The sequence below is a fragment of the Salvelinus sp. IW2-2015 genome, linkage group LG18 (assembly GCF_002910315.2).
Source record: "Salvelinus sp. IW2-2015 linkage group LG18, ASM291031v2, whole genome shotgun sequence".
Taxonomy (NCBI): domain Eukaryota; kingdom Metazoa; phylum Chordata; class Actinopteri; order Salmoniformes; family Salmonidae; genus Salvelinus; species Salvelinus sp. IW2-2015.
The window spans coordinates 63,364,990-63,383,070 of NC_036858.1; positions in this window are offsets into that span (position 1 = coordinate 63,364,990).

Consider the following 18,081-nt stretch of genomic DNA (forward strand, 5'->3'; position numbering starts at 1 on the left):
CTAATGTGAGCTTCAAGAGTATTATTCCATGCAAAAACGACACTATTTTTCTTAAAAAGAACACAGATGTTACAATGTAGTTATAACCATGAGAATGAAACACAAGGGAAGTATAACATTGTGACGTTTCTTTATTCTGATTTAAAAAAAAATCTCTGATAAAATTTAAGAACAGCTTCACAAGACACCATAGCTAAAGTCGGCCGTGTGCAGTAAATCACCTACTGGGTGTACAAACAACGATTCAACATGTAGAATCGTCTGGAAATGAAAATTAACAGCCAATGTTCTGTGGTCAGAAGTAATAGAACAATCACCTGCTGCTTTTTACTGTTCACAGCAACGGTCTGTTTTGCCCTTTATTTGTTGTTTATTCTGGTCTCCAGGGTGTTCTTTTCTTTTTTAGATTATTGGAGTCTCGTAATGAACTGCTTTCCTTCTTGCTACACCCTGGGCACATTGGCGGACATGTTGGAATTGTTGTTTGAGCCTCACCACCTCTTCACCCTCAAGAACGTCTGGACATCCACAATGGACACACACATCTGGGAATGAACTGTGATTGCTGAGTAATACTGCATCTCCACTTGCATCCACAGGTTAGCCCTTGAAAGTACTATTCTGCTCGTGATATGGATGTGTCTTTCTTGGAAATAAGCTCTGAAACACATGTAATACAAGTTCTCATCCAAACTGAATGCTTGGACTGACTATTTTTAGACAAGCTTGTCTTTTGGCATACAAGCACTTTGGCTTTCTCACATTCAACACAGTTGAGTGGTCGCTCTCACTTTCCATAGATGCGATGAGGCATCTCTCTTTACATGTTTCTTGAATCATATACTAAATTTTGGTGTTCAGAGAAGGCTTTCCTTGTCAGTGGTGTCCAATGCTGTACATGAGTACATGACAATTTTGGTACTCACTCGACGTCTGTCTGCTGTCAATCGTTGGATTCAAAAGCATTTCGCTACCTCCGCAAGTAACATGCTGCTAACAAGTGTATGTGTACCAGTAACAAATGATTTGATTCAGGCACAACAATTTATTTCACACTTGTAATTGAGGATTCATTAAGCAGACTACCAGCTATCTTCACCCGTCATTTCCTGCATTACTCTTATTTCTTATATCATTTATAATGTCTTGTCCTGGAATTGCTCTGTTACTGTTTCCCTTGTCAAGGCCTTCTGTCTAGTCTGGTATCGACATCAATGTCAACATCAACTGTATCAATGATGTGTTAATTGTTGTGCAATATTCGGCAATTTCTTAATGTGTTGCGAGCTGATGTATTTTCTATGTGTGTTCCTTTCCACATCAGGCTCTCAAACTGGCCACTCACAAGAGCTGCAACAGGATGCATACTCTTTTAAAACCATCTTTCATATCTGGATGTTTGGTAGCTGTTTCACGTAGGCTTGTCATTGTGCTACACTTCTTCACACGCTTCTCATTTGATTCTTCCATCTTCTTCCTAGCCAGGGCTGTTCCTGAAGCCCTAAGTTTAGAGGGAATTAACTCTCTCTCGGCAGGGTTGGCCCAGATGTCACTTGGTGCTGTTCTACAGGCAATAAGCATGTAAAGGTCTAGTTGAACAAACAGGAGTGTGTGGCATGCTTGAACAGAGGCATATGTGGTTCTGTGGTCTGGCCACCACCATGAATGATCAGATTTACTTGTTTAGAGAAAGACATCTTCACTGTAGTTTTCTCCTCTGAGAATGCTGAGATTTTAACTGTGTGTGAAGGGGGATGGATGGCTGGAAAATTGTCCTTTGACAGTGACATGAACTTTCATCATAGAATGAACTAGATGGTCGATGCTGGAGATATCTGGGATCAACATGACAGATGTTGTAGCCGTACATACTACACGTACGCTACGGTCACAAGACGCAGGCTCCTAATTGTCCCTAGAATTTCTAAGCAAACAGCTGGAGGCAGGGCTTTCTCTCTATAGATCTCCATTTTTATGGAATGGTCTGCCTACCCATGTGAGAGAGCAGGACTCGGTCTCAACCTTTAAGTCTTTACTGAAGACTTATCTCTTCAGTAGGTCATATGATTGAGTGTAGTCTGGCCCAGGAGTGTGAAGGTGAACGGAAAGGCTCTGGAGCAACGAACCGCCCTTGCTGTTTCTGCCTGGCCGGTTCCCTCTCTCCACTGGGATTCTCTGCCTCTAACCCTATTACAGGGGCTGAGTCATGGCTTACTGGTGCCTTTCATGCCGTCCCTGGGAGGGGTGCGTCATTGAGTGGGTTGAGTTACTGACGTGATCTTCCTGTCTGGGTTGGCTACTCTGCTTGTCTCAGGATTGTAAGTTGGTGGTTGAAAGATATCCTCTAGTGGTGTGGGGGCTGTGCTTTGGCAAAGTGGGTGGGGTTATATCCTTCTCTGTTTGGCCGCTTCCGGGGGTTTCTTCTGATGGGGCCACAGTGTCTCTGACCCCTCCTGTCTCAGCTCCAGTATTTATGCTGCAGTAGTTTATGTGTCGGGGGCTAGGGTCAGTTGGTTATACCTGGAGTACTTCTATCTTATCCAGTGTCCTGTGTGGAATTTAAGTATGCTCTCTCTAATTCTTCGTTCTCTCTTTCTTTCTCTCTCTCGGAGAACCTGAGCCCTAGGACCATACGTCACGGCAACCGGGCATGATGACTCTTGCTGTCCCAGTCCGCCTGGCCTGTGCTGCTATTCAGTTTCAGCTGTTTGCCTGCGGTTATGGAACCCCTACCTGTCCCAGACCTGCTGTTTTCGACTCTTAATGATCGGCTATGAAAAGCCAACTGATATTTATTCTGATTATTATTTGACCATGCTTGTCATTTATGACATTTTTAAAATCTTGGCTCTCTCTAATTCTCTCTTTCTTTCTCTCTCTCGGAGGACCTGAGCCCTAGGACCATACGTCAGGATTACCGGGCATGATGACTCCTTGCTGTCCCCAGTCCACCTGGCCTTGCTGCTATTCCAGTTTCAACTGTTCTGCCTGCGGTTTGGAACCGCCACCTGTCCCAGACCTGCTATTTTCAACTTTTAATGATCGGCTATGAAAAGCCAACTGAAAATTATTCATGATTATTATTTGACCATGCTTGTCACTTATGAATATTTTGAACATCTTGGCATAGTTCTGTTATAATCTCCACCGGCACAGCCAGAAGAGGACTGGCCACCCCTCATAGCCTGGTTCCTCTCTAGGTTTCTTCCTAGGTTTTGCCTTTCTGGGAGTTTTTCCTAGCCACCGTGCTTCTACACCTGCATTGCTTGCTGTTTGGGGTTTTAGGCTGGGTTTCTGTAACAGCACTTCGAGATATTAGCTGATGTACGAAGGGCTATATAAAATAAACTTGATTTGATTTGATTAGACTCACCACATCTTCTCTGAGATCTAATGTGAACAAGGAATACAGTCAGTTTTAGTTGAGACGTTTAAAACAAAGCATACACTTACTTTTGAAAATAAACGTTTACAATTTCCTGAACAAACGTTGTGCCACAAACTTAATTGATATAGAAAAATGACAATACAATCATTAAAATACCGGTGAAGTGATTCCGGTGTGCCCAGGGCTGGGATATTGCGATAGAAAGCTGACTGCAATGATCCCGAAGCTGATCTTGACTTAGTTTTGGTGCCTTGCGTCGTGTTTCCTGGTATCTGTTGTAGGATCCAAGGCCTTGTGGTAATTGCAGGAATCTGTCTGGTAAGGCTAAGCCTCTCTCTTTGAACTTCTCTAGATGGGGGTCCATATACCAGAGTGCTTTTGATAATTGGGTAACGAATGTACAGGCTATATGGACATGACAAATAGGATACATATTACATTTCAGCCTGATTATCAGATTATTAATACACAAATCAACATTAATTAACATTATTCACATTGCAATATTCTATCTATTATACATCCTATCAAACAATTATTGGAGAAAAAAAGTAATGTATGAATGTATTATCAGTTCATTAATCTACTTAATTGTATAGCCTAACAAGGCTTTAACATATGAAGACAATAACAATAAAAGGCCTATCAAAATATGCCATTGTTAATAAAGGGCAATCATTCGAATTAGGTCAAAATAATGTAACACTGGAAAAAGTGCAATCCAATCTCGTAATTTAATGTGATGTATAGGATAATAGAGTAGACAAAAATAAATCTTATTCAAGAATGATTGCCAATAAATAATTGTAATTAAATTCAAATTGTTGATGTACAACAATGAGTTCATTACCTGCATGCATCTCTATAGCCTGTAGGCGTTAACACACTTAGATTTCATCAATCATTTTGACTTCAATTTGGTTGTCCAAAATACTTGCTTGCACTGCGTCTTTGCTGATGAATGCCCTGATCTCTGGCCAGTCAATTGGTTCAATGACGTTTTTTAGTCCATTAATCGATTCTAATAGATCTGAAAATGATGCATTAACCATAAATTTAACCGACTGTTTGTTTATAATGAGGGACGTCCCATGTTTAACCTGGACACATAAATAGTGGGAGTTTGCGCTGGCTTCAGCCATGACGGCATAAGAGAGAAATGAAACATCTGCATGTCGCCTGCAGGTGCGAGTGTGTATTTCACTGTCCAATCCGAGGCTCAAACATGATCTGAGAGCTGTTTGGTCTCTTGCGCATTGTGGTAGCAATTCTATAGGAAGAGAGAAACTGAAGATTCTTTTAAACAACACTTCATTACAAGATTTACACACTATCTGCTGACTGCCACGTATACAAAAAGGATGTGCTTCTCTGTAAAAGCTGAGAACCGACACTGTTTGTTGAGCTTTCAACTATGCACTGTTGAGTGGATGGTTGATTCTCCATTTTTGCAAAAGGCAATTAGTTGTCTGTGCAGTTTTAAGATAGCATAAGGTTGATACCCTGAGGGCTCAACCGTCTAACTGCATTCACAACAGCAAACACTATAATATGTTCCTTTCTGCAAGTTTCCGTACATGTGACTTTCTGTAGATAGTAAAGCCACGGGATGTCACATGCTGCGGTCGCACCCAAACGGACCTTAACTATACGCCCGGTCTTATGAATAAGTCCTACAAAGACAAGTTTGTATCAGGTTAGAAAAAACACTAGCATATAAGAAGAGACAATTCTTTAAACAGTAAAACATGGGATAGCATGACTACTTAAGTAATCTTCCACGACAGCATCAACTTGGGAAAGCCTCAAGGGATAGCGAACAGTGCAGTATAAACAAAGCACTGCATATATTGCCCAAAATATAACACATCTGATTTTAAAAAAATATGCTAGGTGTGGAGAAAAGTAAGGCAGGGCATCTGTTGAACAGTAATTCAACTTTGTCCGGTCTAATTTATACAAAAAATTAAAATAACTACCGCATTTACATAAGTATTCAGACCATTTACTCAGTACTTTGTTGAAGCACCTTTGGCAGCGACTACAGCCTCGAGTCTTCTTGGGTATGATGCTACAAGCTTGGCACACCTGTATTTGGGGAGTTTCTCCCATTCTTCTCTGCAGATCCTCTCAAGCTCTGTCAGGTTGGTTGGGGAGCGTTGCTGCACAGCTATTTTCAGGTCTCTCCAGAGATGTTTGAGCAGGTTCAAGTCTGGGCTCTGGCTGGGCCAATCAAGGACATTCAGATACTTGTTTCCGAAGCCACTCATGAGTTGTCTTGGCTGTGTGCTTAGGGTCGTTGTCCTGTCGAAAGGTGAACGTTCACCTCAGTCTGAGGTCCTGAGTGCTCTGGAGCAGGTTTTCATCAAGGATTTCTCAGTACTTTGCTCCATTCATCTTTACCTCAATCCTGACTAGTCTCGAAGTCTTTGCCGCTGAAAAACATCCCCACAACATGATGCTGCCACCACCATTCTTCACCGTAGTGATGGTTCCAGGTTTCCTCCAGACGTGACGCTTGGCATTCAAGTCAAAGAGTTCAATCTTGGTTTCTTCAGACCAGAGAATCTTGTTTCTAAGGGTCTGAGAATTCTTTAGGTGTCTTTTGGCAAACTCCAAGCGGGCTGTCATGTGCCTTTTACTGAGTAGTGGCATCTGTCTGGCCAGACAGACAGGGCTGCAGAGATGGTTGGCCTTCTGGAAAGTTCTCCCATCTCCACAGAGGAACTCTAGAGCTCTGTCAGAGTGACAATCGGGTTCTTGGTCACCTCCCTAACCAAGGCCCTTTTSCCCCGATTGCTCAGTTTGGGCGGGTGGCCAGCTCTAGGAAGAGTCTTGGTGGTTCCAAACTTCTTCCAATTAAGAATGATGGAAGCCACTGTGTTCTTGGGGACCTTCAATGCTGCAGATATTTTTTGGTACTCTACCACAGATCTGTGCCTCGACACAATCCTGTCTCGGAACTCTACGGACAATTCCTTCGACCTCATGGCTTAGTTTTTGCTCTGACATGCACTGTCAACTGTGGGACCTTATATAGGTGCAGGTGTGTGCCTTTCCAAATAATGTTCAATCAATTGAATTTACCACAGGTGGACTCCAATCAAGTTGTAGAAACAGCAAGGATGATCAATGGAAAGAGGATGCACCTGAGCTCAATTTTGAGTCCTATAGCAAGGGTCTGAATACTTATGTAAATAAGGTATGTTTTTTTTATACATTTACAAACATTTCTAAAAACCTGTTTTTGCATTGTCGTTATTGAGTAGTGTGTGTAGATTGCTGAGGATTTCTATTCATTAAATCCATTCTAGAATAAGGCTGTAACAAAACAAAATGTGGAAAAAGTCAGGAGGTCTGAATACTTTCCGAATGCACTGTATGTTTATTTATACAGTAATTATTATTCAACACGTCTTCACCTGGGATTTGAACTCACAACCTCTTGGTTTATGGCATTCCAATACTTCTGCTATGCCACCATGTCTGTGTTAATATCTGATTTCACCTGTATTCCTACACTTTAGACTTCAAAGTGAATCTCAAATGTGTTAAAAGTACACTCAAGAAAAAAACGTATATTTATCACAGTGATTCAGGAGTATCATTAAACCAGAATAATATACCCCACCAACATTAGACAACTGTACAGAAAACACTCAAATTGATGAGAGAAGTTAATTATATCAATTAAGTCAGAAAAACTGAACTAAAATAGCAGTCAGATGGCACTCTGTTGCTCAGTGTAGAGATGTACTATAGGTCATGAATGTGTAGGGGACTTCTGAGAATGCTACAGACTTTGTGGTGCAGCAGAAAGATAAGCATACCCCAAATTCAGAGGTTGTGAGTTCAAATCTCAGGTGGGGTCATATTTTGYCTGAACAGCATACCACAAACTTTTAAACCACCATACCATTTCATTACTTTCATTATAATGGTTTGCGACCATCTGAGACCATCACGTGACGTCCTGACGACTGGTAAAACAAATGTCTTTAGAACATCTTACATACAGCCTAACATGGTCCTCACCCTTACAGAAAACCACATGATTTTCACCTGATCACGTTTTCACATGAAATGTTACGCTGGTGTTTTTCTAAATCAGCACAGCCAGGGTAGCCAGAGTCTTCCGGAGAGGTCTTCCCAGCATGGGGCTTAGTGTCTGTGAAAAGCAGCAGTGAACCTATAATTAGCTGAAATAGAACATGATTAAGCTGCTCTATTTACAGGTTCGTTTTCCATTAATGAGAGAAAATGTACTTATTGAAAAATGACATAATAAAAGACAACATACCTCATACTGTTTCTGGGGCATGGGGAGCTTGATGTGTCTCTGTCTGTCTGGGTTTTGCTCTAATTTCTCTCTGTGTTTGGAAAGTGTGTCAGTTCGCTTTGCTCTAATTTCTCTGTGTTTGACGGGTTGCTGCAAAGTCTGTTGACACAGAGAGACTAGGTCAACACTCCAGCAGCAGATACCTTTCCTCTCCTACAGCTCATAAAAGATGCAGAGGCATATATTTCAGGAGGAGCAGGAGCATCCCAAATGAATGAGCAATGAGAAGGGCACGTTAGCTCACCAGTGATTTCTGCCCTGCATCGGACCAGCCTATCCATCTACATTCTAGATGGATGCTCATGATTTCTCTTATAAAACTAAACATTGAACTTATTGATGATCTGAGAGATGTAGATCTATTCAAAGAAGACATCTATACTCCCTTGGAGAAAAATGCAAGCTAGCACATACCGTAGAGAGAAAGGCTGTGTTTAGTAACCTAGTTATCTGGTACTGTTCATGAGGACACAAGCAAAATGAGTGGTAGGTTTGGGTGTGCTTCGCCTTGCAGCGTCTTGGCAACAGGGAGAAAAATATGTTGGTCCAAGACAAAGGATCTCCTGCCTAATATGAAGCAGCGCAAGGGAGGGACTACTTTGTTATGGATGGAGAAGTGGGTCGCTAGGAAACCCCATATGGAACCCCGGCCGCTCAGTTCGGCCCAAATGCCTTTAAGGCTGCAAAACTAACTCAGCGCCTTCAGCAAAGAGAACTGTATGTACGGTATGCATGTTTTCATGCATGCTTACACACACAAGCATGCGTGTACGCACACACGCACAGAGTTAAATTACAATTTTAAAATAGTTAATTATGAGATTCCAGTTAACACCTGTTAGGTAATTAATGCCAATCACTGCCTCGGGAGAAAATGATCCGCCGCCACCGCAGTTTTACCAGCAAGACTCTTAACTCATTACCATCCACAACCTGTGGCCTTCTCATTCTGCTAGCAAATCCTTTTAGAACACAAATAAACAAACACAGCCTACTGGTTGAATCAACATTGTTTTCACGTCATTTCAATGAAATTACGCTGAACCAACGTGGAATAGACGTTGAATTGACGTCTGTGCCCAGGGGGAGCTGTCTGCAGAGGTCTGGAAGAAGAGAGCGGAGACAGACACTAGCGTGCTTGTTTTTCATCAGGAGGATACAATGCCTTCAGAAAGTATTCACACCCTGTCACAATCGTCATAAGGAGTGGACCAAGATGCAGTGTGGTATGTTTCCATCCTTCCATCCATCCTTCCATCCAAAAAACAATAAAGCGAACAAACGAAACGTGAAGCTCAAAATAGTGCTCACAGGAAACTATACCTAGACAAGATCCCACAAAGCACAATGGGGAAATGGCTACCTAAATATGATCCCCAATCAGAGACAACGATAAACAGCTGCCTCGGATTGGGAACCACACCAGGCCAACATAGACATACAATTCCCCTAGATAACCCACCCTTAATCACACCCCGACCTAACCATCATAGAGAATAAACAGCTCTCTACGGTCAGGGCGTGACAGTACCCCTAGAATATTTCCACATTTTGTTGTGTTACTGCCTGAATTTAAAATGTATTTAATATTTTTTTGTCACTAGCCTACACACACATACACACACAATACCCCATAATGTCTAAGTGGAATTCTGTTTTACAAAACTTTTACAAATGTATAAAAAATTAAAATTTGAAATGTCAATAAGTCAATAAGTATTCAAACCCTTTGTTATGTTAAGCCTAAATACATTCAGGAGTAAAAACTTGCTTAACAAGTCACATAATAAGTTGCATGGGATTCAACCACAAAGACCAGGGAGGTTTTACAATGCTTTCCAAAGAAGGGCACCTATTTGTAGACTGGTAAAACAAAAGAAAGCAGACATTGAATATCCCTTTGAGCATGGTCCTCTGTTTCAGTCACTCTCTGTCCAGTCTGTCCTCCCTGGTTCAGTCACTCTCTGTCCAGTCTGTCCTTCCTGGTTCAGTCACTCTCTGTCCAGTCTGTCCTCCCTGGTTCAGTCACTCTCTGTCCAGTCTGTCCTCCCTGGTTCAGTCACTCTCTGTCCAGTCTGTCCTCCCTGGTTCAGTCAGTGGTACTTATTGCCTACATGAGTTTAGTCTGTGCATGTTCAGACAATGGAAATGTTGTTTCACTTTGAGGAAAAGGAGATTATGAAAAAATATTGCACAACTTTAAAAGTAGGGTTGGAATGGAGTATTCTGCAGTGTGCCATACTGACAGACAGATTCAGACTTGATTGATCCCCAAGGGGAAACTTGCTGTCACGTCGCAAAGACAAACATACTGGCAAGACAGAAACAATGGCTGAGTCAAAAAGTGCCAATATGTCACAGTGCTAGATACAGCACGATGCGACAGTGTTAGATAAAGTTATCAATCACCTGTAATCATATCACACTGAAACTTGACTTGATGGCTGATCCAATAAACAGAAACTCATAACTGTTTGGTTTTCTGCATGATCCCAGACGGAGTGCACATGATCCGTGTCATCCATGGAGATCCTGAACTGGTGCATTTGCATATATGCATTAGACAAAATACAGTGGGTGAAAAAAGGGCAGAGAAACTGGCAGCATTTCCATGAGAATCACCAGGTTCACAAACACATCTACATTCTTTGAAAAAAGTGTACCAAAAGGGTTCTGCAGCTGTCCCCATAGGAGAACATTTTTGGGTTTTAGGTAGAACCCTTTTGGGTTCCATGTAGAACCGTCTGTGGAAAGGGATCTACATGGAACCCAAAAGGGTTATATTTGGAAACAAAACGGGTTCTTCATAGGGTTCTTCTATGGGGACAGCTGAATAACCATTTTTGGTTCTAGATAGCAAAACAATGCTAAGAATGTATGAGCAGAGTGAAGGGAATGATAAACATGAAAACAGATCAAAATCATATTATCTATATATTATAACAGATCAAGCTAGGTAGAGAGAGGATGATGGGTGGAGTCAATGTTTTACCAATCTAGTTAAATTTCTATCCTATGATCTCATCTATTCAACCAGATTTGATCCCTCTCTTTCTTTTGAAGGCTAAGGTCATATGAAAGTGTTTGATATTATGCATTCCATGATGTTATGAAAGCTATGATCCCTTATTGATGTAATTTGTGGGGGGACGACGACTCAATATTAGGAAGGTGTTCCTAATGTTCGGTATACTCAGTGTATATGGAGTAGTTTAGTGACCAAAAAAGGGGTTAAATGTGTACAGAAAAAAGTAAAAAATCCTGATCTGTCAGATATAGGACAGACACTTCAAAACAAACGTCCTTTGGGTCTGTTTGTTTGACTGTTTTTCCATGTATGTTATTTCATGTTTCTATGGTCTATTAGCAGTAAGGCCAGATTCAGTGTTTCATTGGGGATAAATAAAGGGGTCCTTAAATTACAAGTCAAATATCAAATCAAATTTTATTTGTCACATGCGCCGAATACAAAAGGTGTAGTAGACCTTACAGTGAAATGCTTACTTACAAGCCCTTAACCAACAATGCAGTTAAGTAAATACCAACAACAACAAAATTAAGAAGAACAAATCATTAAAGAGCAGCAGTAAATAACAATAGCGCGGCTATATACAGGGGGTACCGGTACAGAGTCAATGTGTCAATGTGCGGGGGCACTGGTGTCGAGGTAGTTGAGGTAATTATGTACATGCAGGTAGGGTTATTAAAGTGGCTATGCATAGATGATAACAGAGAGTAGCAGCAGCGTAGGGGGGTGCAAATAGTCTGGGTAGCCATTTTATTAGCTGTTCAGAAGTCTTATGGTTTGGAGGTAGAAGCTGTTTAGAAGCCTCTTGGACCTAGACTTGGCGCTCCGGTACCACCTGCCGTGCGGTAGCAGAGATAACAGTCTATGACTAGGGTGGCTGGAGTCTTTGACCATTGTTTGGGCCTTCCTCTGACACCGCCTGGTATAGAGGTCCTGGATGGCAGGAAACTTGGCCCTGGTGATGTACTGAGCCATATGCACTACCCTCTGTACTGCCTTGCGGTCGGTGGCCGAGCAGTCACCATACCAGGCAGTGATGCAACTCGTCAGGATGCTCTCGATGGTGCAGCTGTCAAACCTTTTGAGGATCTGAGGACCCATGCCAAATCTTTTCAGTCTCCTGGGGGGGAATAGGTTTTGTCGTGCCCTCTTCACGACTGTCTTGGTGTGCTTGGACCATGTTAGTTTGTTGGTGATTGGACGCCAAGGAACTTGAAGCTCTCAACTTGCTCCACTACAGCCTTCTCAATGAGAATGGGGGCGTGCTCGGTCCTCCTTTTCCTGTATATATGATCCTTGGTATGAACATCTTAAAACAATTCCATACGTTAGCTTAGCAGAACCCACACCAGGCTTACATGCTGACCACACCACTCGCATTGCAAAATGTTATTCAATGTTATTCAATCATTGCACCCACACTGCTCGCGAGCGTCAACAAGCGTCTGCGTAGCCAGGCACTAAAATAGAACTTGGTTCTATTTGTGATGCTTGATGCGCTGCATGTCCGCTTCTCCCATCTCCTCATTGGTTTTTAGGAGCATATACCCACGTGGGTGATTGAAAGATGAACTGAGGTCACACTCCAGTCCAGTTGGTAGTGGTAATGCACCTTAAAGTTGGTTGCCAACCGCCATATAAAGTACAAATAAAAAAAGCCTGAAGGATGAGAGATTACTCGAAAACCAACTCGGTTTACCCTTTTATCTGTGTATTAATTGTCGGAGTAGAGGACCATGTGCATTTCAGGTAAAATAACAACCCAAATGTTTATATCCCAGGACAAAATTGGTTAGCAACAGCAGCTAGCTAGCTAAATTGCCATAAATGTGTGATGCTTTTCGACCTGTCCCCAAATTAATATACACTGCTCAAAAAAATAAAGGGAACACTTAAACAACACAATGTAACTCCAAGTCAATCACACTTCTGTGAAATCAAACTGTCCACTTAGGAAGCAACACTGATTGACAATAAATTTCACATGTGTTGTGCAAATGGAATCGACAAAAGGTGGAAATTAAGGCAATTAGCAAGACACCCCCAATAAAGGAGTGATTCTGCAGGTGGTGACCACAGACCACTTCTCAGTTCCTATGCTCCTGGCTGATGTTTTTGGTCACTTTTGAATGCTGGCGGTGCTCTCACTCTAGTGGTAGCATGAGACGGAGTCTACAACCCACACAAGTGGCTCAGGTAGTGCAGCTCATCCAGGATGGCACATCAATGCGAGCTGTGGCGAAGAAGGTTTGCTGTGTCTGTCAGCGTAGTGTCCAGAGCATGGAGGCGCTACCAGAGAGACAGGCCAGTACATCAGGAGACGTGGAGGAGGCCGTAGGAGGGCAACAACCCAGCAGCAGGACCGCTACCTCCGCCTTTGTGCAAGGAGGAGCACTGCCAGAGCCCTGCAAAATGACCTCCAGCAGGCCACAAATGTGCATGTGTCAGCATATGGTCTCACAAGAGCTCTGAGGATCTCATCTCGCGTACCTAATGACAGTCAGGCTACCTCTGGCGGCACATGGGCGGTGCGGCCCCACAAAGAAATGCCACCCCACACCAGACTGACCCACCGCCAAACCGGTCATGCTGGAGGATGTTGCAGGCAGCAGAACGTTCTCCACGGCGTCTCCAGACTCTGTCACGTCTCACATGTGCGTTGAACCTGCTTTCATCTGTGAAGAGCACGGCGCCAGTGGCGAATTTGCCAATCTTGGTGTTCTCTGGCAAATGCCAAACGTCCTGCAAGGTGTTGGGCTGTAAGCACAACCCCCACCTGTGGACGTCGGGCCCTCATACCACCCCATGAAGTCTGTTTCTGACCGTTGAGCAGACACATGCACATTGTTGGCCTGCTGGAGGTCATTTTGCAGGGCTCTGGCAGTGCTCCTTGCACAAAGGCGGATATAGCGGTCCTGCTGCTGGTTGTTGCCCTCCTACGGCCTCCTCCACGTCTCCTGATGTACTGGCCTGTCTCCTGGTAGCGCCTCCATGCTCTGGAAACTACGCTGACAGACACAGCAAACCTTCTTGCCACAGCTCGCATTGATGTGCCATCCTGGATGAGCTGCACTACCTGAGCCACTTGTGTGGGTTGTAGACTCCGTCTCATTCTACCACTAGAGTGAGAGCACCGCCAGCATTCAAAAGTGACCAAAACATCAGCCAGGAAGCATAGGAACTGAGAAGTGGTCTGTGGTCACCACCTGCAGAATCACTCCTTTATTGGGGGTGTCTTGCTAATTGCCTATAATTTCCACCTTTTGTCTATTCCATTTGCACAACAGCATGTGAAATTTATTGTCAATCAGTGTTGCTTCCTAAGTGGATAGTTTGATTTCACAGAAGTGTGATTGACTTGGAGTTACATTGTGTTGTTTAAGTGTTCCCTTTATTTTTTTGAGCAGTGTAGTTGGTTGAGAGTTTGTTTTGATATTTCAGCCTGTGTGTCTTGATCGCGCCTGGTGTGGGTGGACAAAATCAAGATGTGCGCGATGGCGCGTGAGTGGTCTGGTCAGCATGTCAGACTCTAGAGGTTTAATTGTAAAACATGTTTACTGGCAGGTATTATCGTCATACACGACTGATGAAAGAAACAACTTGTTAATTAAAAACATCAATCAAAAAGGTCACACTTCAAAGTACAGCATAACTTACAAATGCTTTATGAAGCCTTCATGGAGCCTTTATAATCCCTACAATACATCAATGCTTCTCAAATCCATCGCAAGCTATTTATAGATAAAAGTCTGACAAAACCAAAACCCAGAAAGCAGCAGGATTCAGTATGTGTAAACAGAAACCCTAAATAGATAGACCAGAAGTAGACCTGTGAATGTGCCAAGCTCCGTGACGCACTTCTCACGGCCACCACATGTCCCAGTTCCCTGGGCAGGGCCAGAGCCCAGGAGGCAGACAGGGAGATGTCCCCCGCCTAGAGACTTGCTGGCAGCAAGGGGCCAACTCTCCATAGAGCGGTGCCTTGAGAGAGGGAAGGTAGTGGTACATCACAAAATGTGCTCTCAGTGGGTGGTCTCCCTGCCAGTAATATGACATCGCTGGTGGCGCTAGTCAGTTAGCCAAGCGAATCTGCTGCCTGCCCCAAGGGCAAGTCCTGAGGGAGTGTGTGTGTGTACGGTTATTGCCTTGGGACATCTGTAGCTGTGGGCACCCCACCCAAAACAGCATGTTCGCTCTCTCAGCCAAACGTCTCCGTCCGTGTACAGAGAGATTGTACCATAATTCGCAGGAGGTTCTGTTGGGTCAGAGATGTGAACCAACATGAAAACTCTGTACAGRCTTTCTTCACAATACAACTTTACAATGCCAACCTACATACAGAGGCGTTTATCAACGTAATGTAATTTTAAAGAAAGAATATTCAAATAGAATTTTCTCAGTGAAAATATGATGAAACCTCTAACAATACAAGAGATTACAGGGGATTTCCTACTGTGTAGCACAGCCACGTGCTAGGGCAACTTAATACTAACTCTGGCACATGTTTGGGAAGCTAAATACTACTGCGTAGCCACATACAGATGCTAAATAGTGTTAGAATGACTCTCTCAAATTTGCCTCCCTTCATTACAATATCTTTTTGACAGAGGAGAAAAATATATATTTTGTCATCAAGACAAGCGTATTTTTCAGTATGAGCTATATCGATGTATTCCATATGCATCATAACACCGAGTCTCAATCAATAACAATTTTCCTCCTTAAGTATTAGTATCAGGTGACATACAGTAGCTGTCAACATTACAACTTAAGACATTTCAAATCAGAGGACATCTGGAAAACATAATTCCCTTTAGCAGATTAAACACATAATCCTAATGTTTGTGAACATCTTAATGAAATCAAATGAATTAAACTGTGTAATAAGATACTCACTAACATTTAATTAAAATTCMATGGATTCCCACCTACTCAAAAGACACAAAAGGAGGAATGCTCATATTTGTATCTCTACGTATCATAATGAAATAGATGTAGAGTAGATGGGCGTAGTAATACACAACATGACCAAAAGTATGTGGACACCTGCTCGTCCAACATCTCATTCCAAAATCCTGGGCATTAATATGAAGTTGGTCCCCCCTTTGCTGCTATAACAGCCTCCACTCTTTTGGGAAGGCTTTCCACTAGATGTTGGAACATTGCTGTTGGGACTGCCTTCCATTCAGCCACAAGGGCATTAGTGAGGTCGAGCACTGATGTTGGGCGATTTGGCTGGCTTCCATTCAGCCACAAGGGCATTAGTGAGGTCGAGCACTGATGTTGGGCGTTTAGGCCTGGCTCGCAGTCTGCTTTCCAATTCATCCCAAAGGTGTTCGATGGGGTTGAGGTCAGGGCTCTGTGCAGGCCAGTCAAGTTCTTCCACACCGATCGCAACAAACCATTTCTGTATGGACCTCACTTTGTGCACGGGGGCATTGTCATGCTGAAACAGGAAAGGATCATCCCCAAACTATTGCCACAAAGTTGGAAGCACAGAATCGTCTAGAATGTAATTGTATGCTGTAGCGTTAAGATTTCCCTTCAATGTAACCATAAAAAAACAGCCCCAGACCATTATTCCTCCCCCACCAAACTTTACAGTTGGCACTATGCAGTCGGGCAGGTAGCGTTCTCCTGGCATCCACCAAACCCAGCTTCGTCRATCGGACTGCCAGATGGTGAAGCGTGATTCATCACTGCAGAGAACGCGTTCCACTGCTCCAGAGTCCAATGGTGACGAGCTTTACACCACTCCAGCTGATGCTTGGCATTGCACATGGTGATCTTAGGCTTGTGTGCGGTTGTTCGGCCATGGAAACCCATTTCATGAAGCTCCTGATAAACAGTTATTGTGCTGACGTTGCTGCCAGAGACAGTTTGGAGCTCGGTAGGGAGTGTTGCAACCGAAAACAGACGATTTTTTATGTGCTGCGGTCTTCAGCACTCTGCTATGTGTTCGTGGCTGAGCCGTTGTTGCTTCTAGACGTTTCCATTTTTTTACAATAACAGCACTTACAGTTGACCGGGGCAGCTCTAGCAGGCATACATTTGAAGAACTGATTTGTTGGAAATCATCCTATGATGATGCCATGTTGAAAGTCACTGAGCTCTTCAGTAAGTCTATTCTACTGCCAATGTTTGTCTATGGAGATCACATGGCTGTGTGCTCGATTTAACACACCTGTCAGCAACCGGTGTGGCGGAAATAGTCTAATCCACTCATTTGAAGGGGTGTCCACATACTTCAAATCAAATTTCATTGGTCACATACACACAGTTAGCAGATGTTAATGCACGTGTAGCGAAATGCTTGTGCTTCTAGTTCCGACAGTGCAGTAATATCTAACAAGTAATCTAACAATCCCCAACAACTACCTAATACACACAAATCTAAAAGGGGTGAATGAGAATATGTACATGTAGCCTCCCGGGTGGCGCAGTGGTCTAAGGCACTGCATCGCAGTGCTAGCTGTGCCACCAGAGATTATGGGTTCGAGCCCAGGCTCTGTCGCAGCCGGCCGCGACCGGGAGGCCCATGGGGCGGCACACAATTGGCCCAGCGTCGTCCGGGTTAGGAAGGGTTTGGCCGGCAGGGATCTCATCGTGCACTAGCGACTCCTGTGGTGGGCCAGGCGCAGTGCACGCTGACCAGGTCGCCAGGTGTACAGTGTTTCCTCCAACACATCGGTGCGGCTGGCTTCCGGGTTGAATGTGCATTGTGTCAAGACGCAGTGGGGCTTGGTTGGGTTGTGTTTCGGAGGATGCATGGCTCTCGACTTTCGCCTCTCCCGAGTCTGTACGGAAGTTGCAGTGATGAGACAAGACTAACTACTACCAATTGGAGTAAAAAAAAGAAAATTACATATGGCTGAGCGGCATAAGCAAGGTGCAATAGATGGTATAAATATCCATGTGATATGAGTAATGTACAATATGTAACATAAAATACAGTATATACATTTCATATGTAAACATTATTAAAGTGCAATTTTTTAGAGTGGCATTGTATAAAGTGACTAGTGATCCATTTATTAAAGTGGCCAGTGATTGGGTCTCGATGTAGGCAGCAGCCTCTCTGAGTTAGTGATTGCTGTTTAGCAGTCTGATGGCCTTGAGATAGAAGCTGTTTCTCAATCGCTTGGTCCCAGCTTTGATGCACCTGTACTGACCTTGACTTCTGGAAGGTAGTGGTGAACAGGCAGTGGCTCGGGTGGTTGATGTACTTGATGATCTTTTTGGCCTTCCTGTTGTGGGTGTCATGGAGGGCAGGTAGTTTGCCCCCGGTGATGTGTTGTGCAGACCGCACCACCCTCTGGAGAGCCT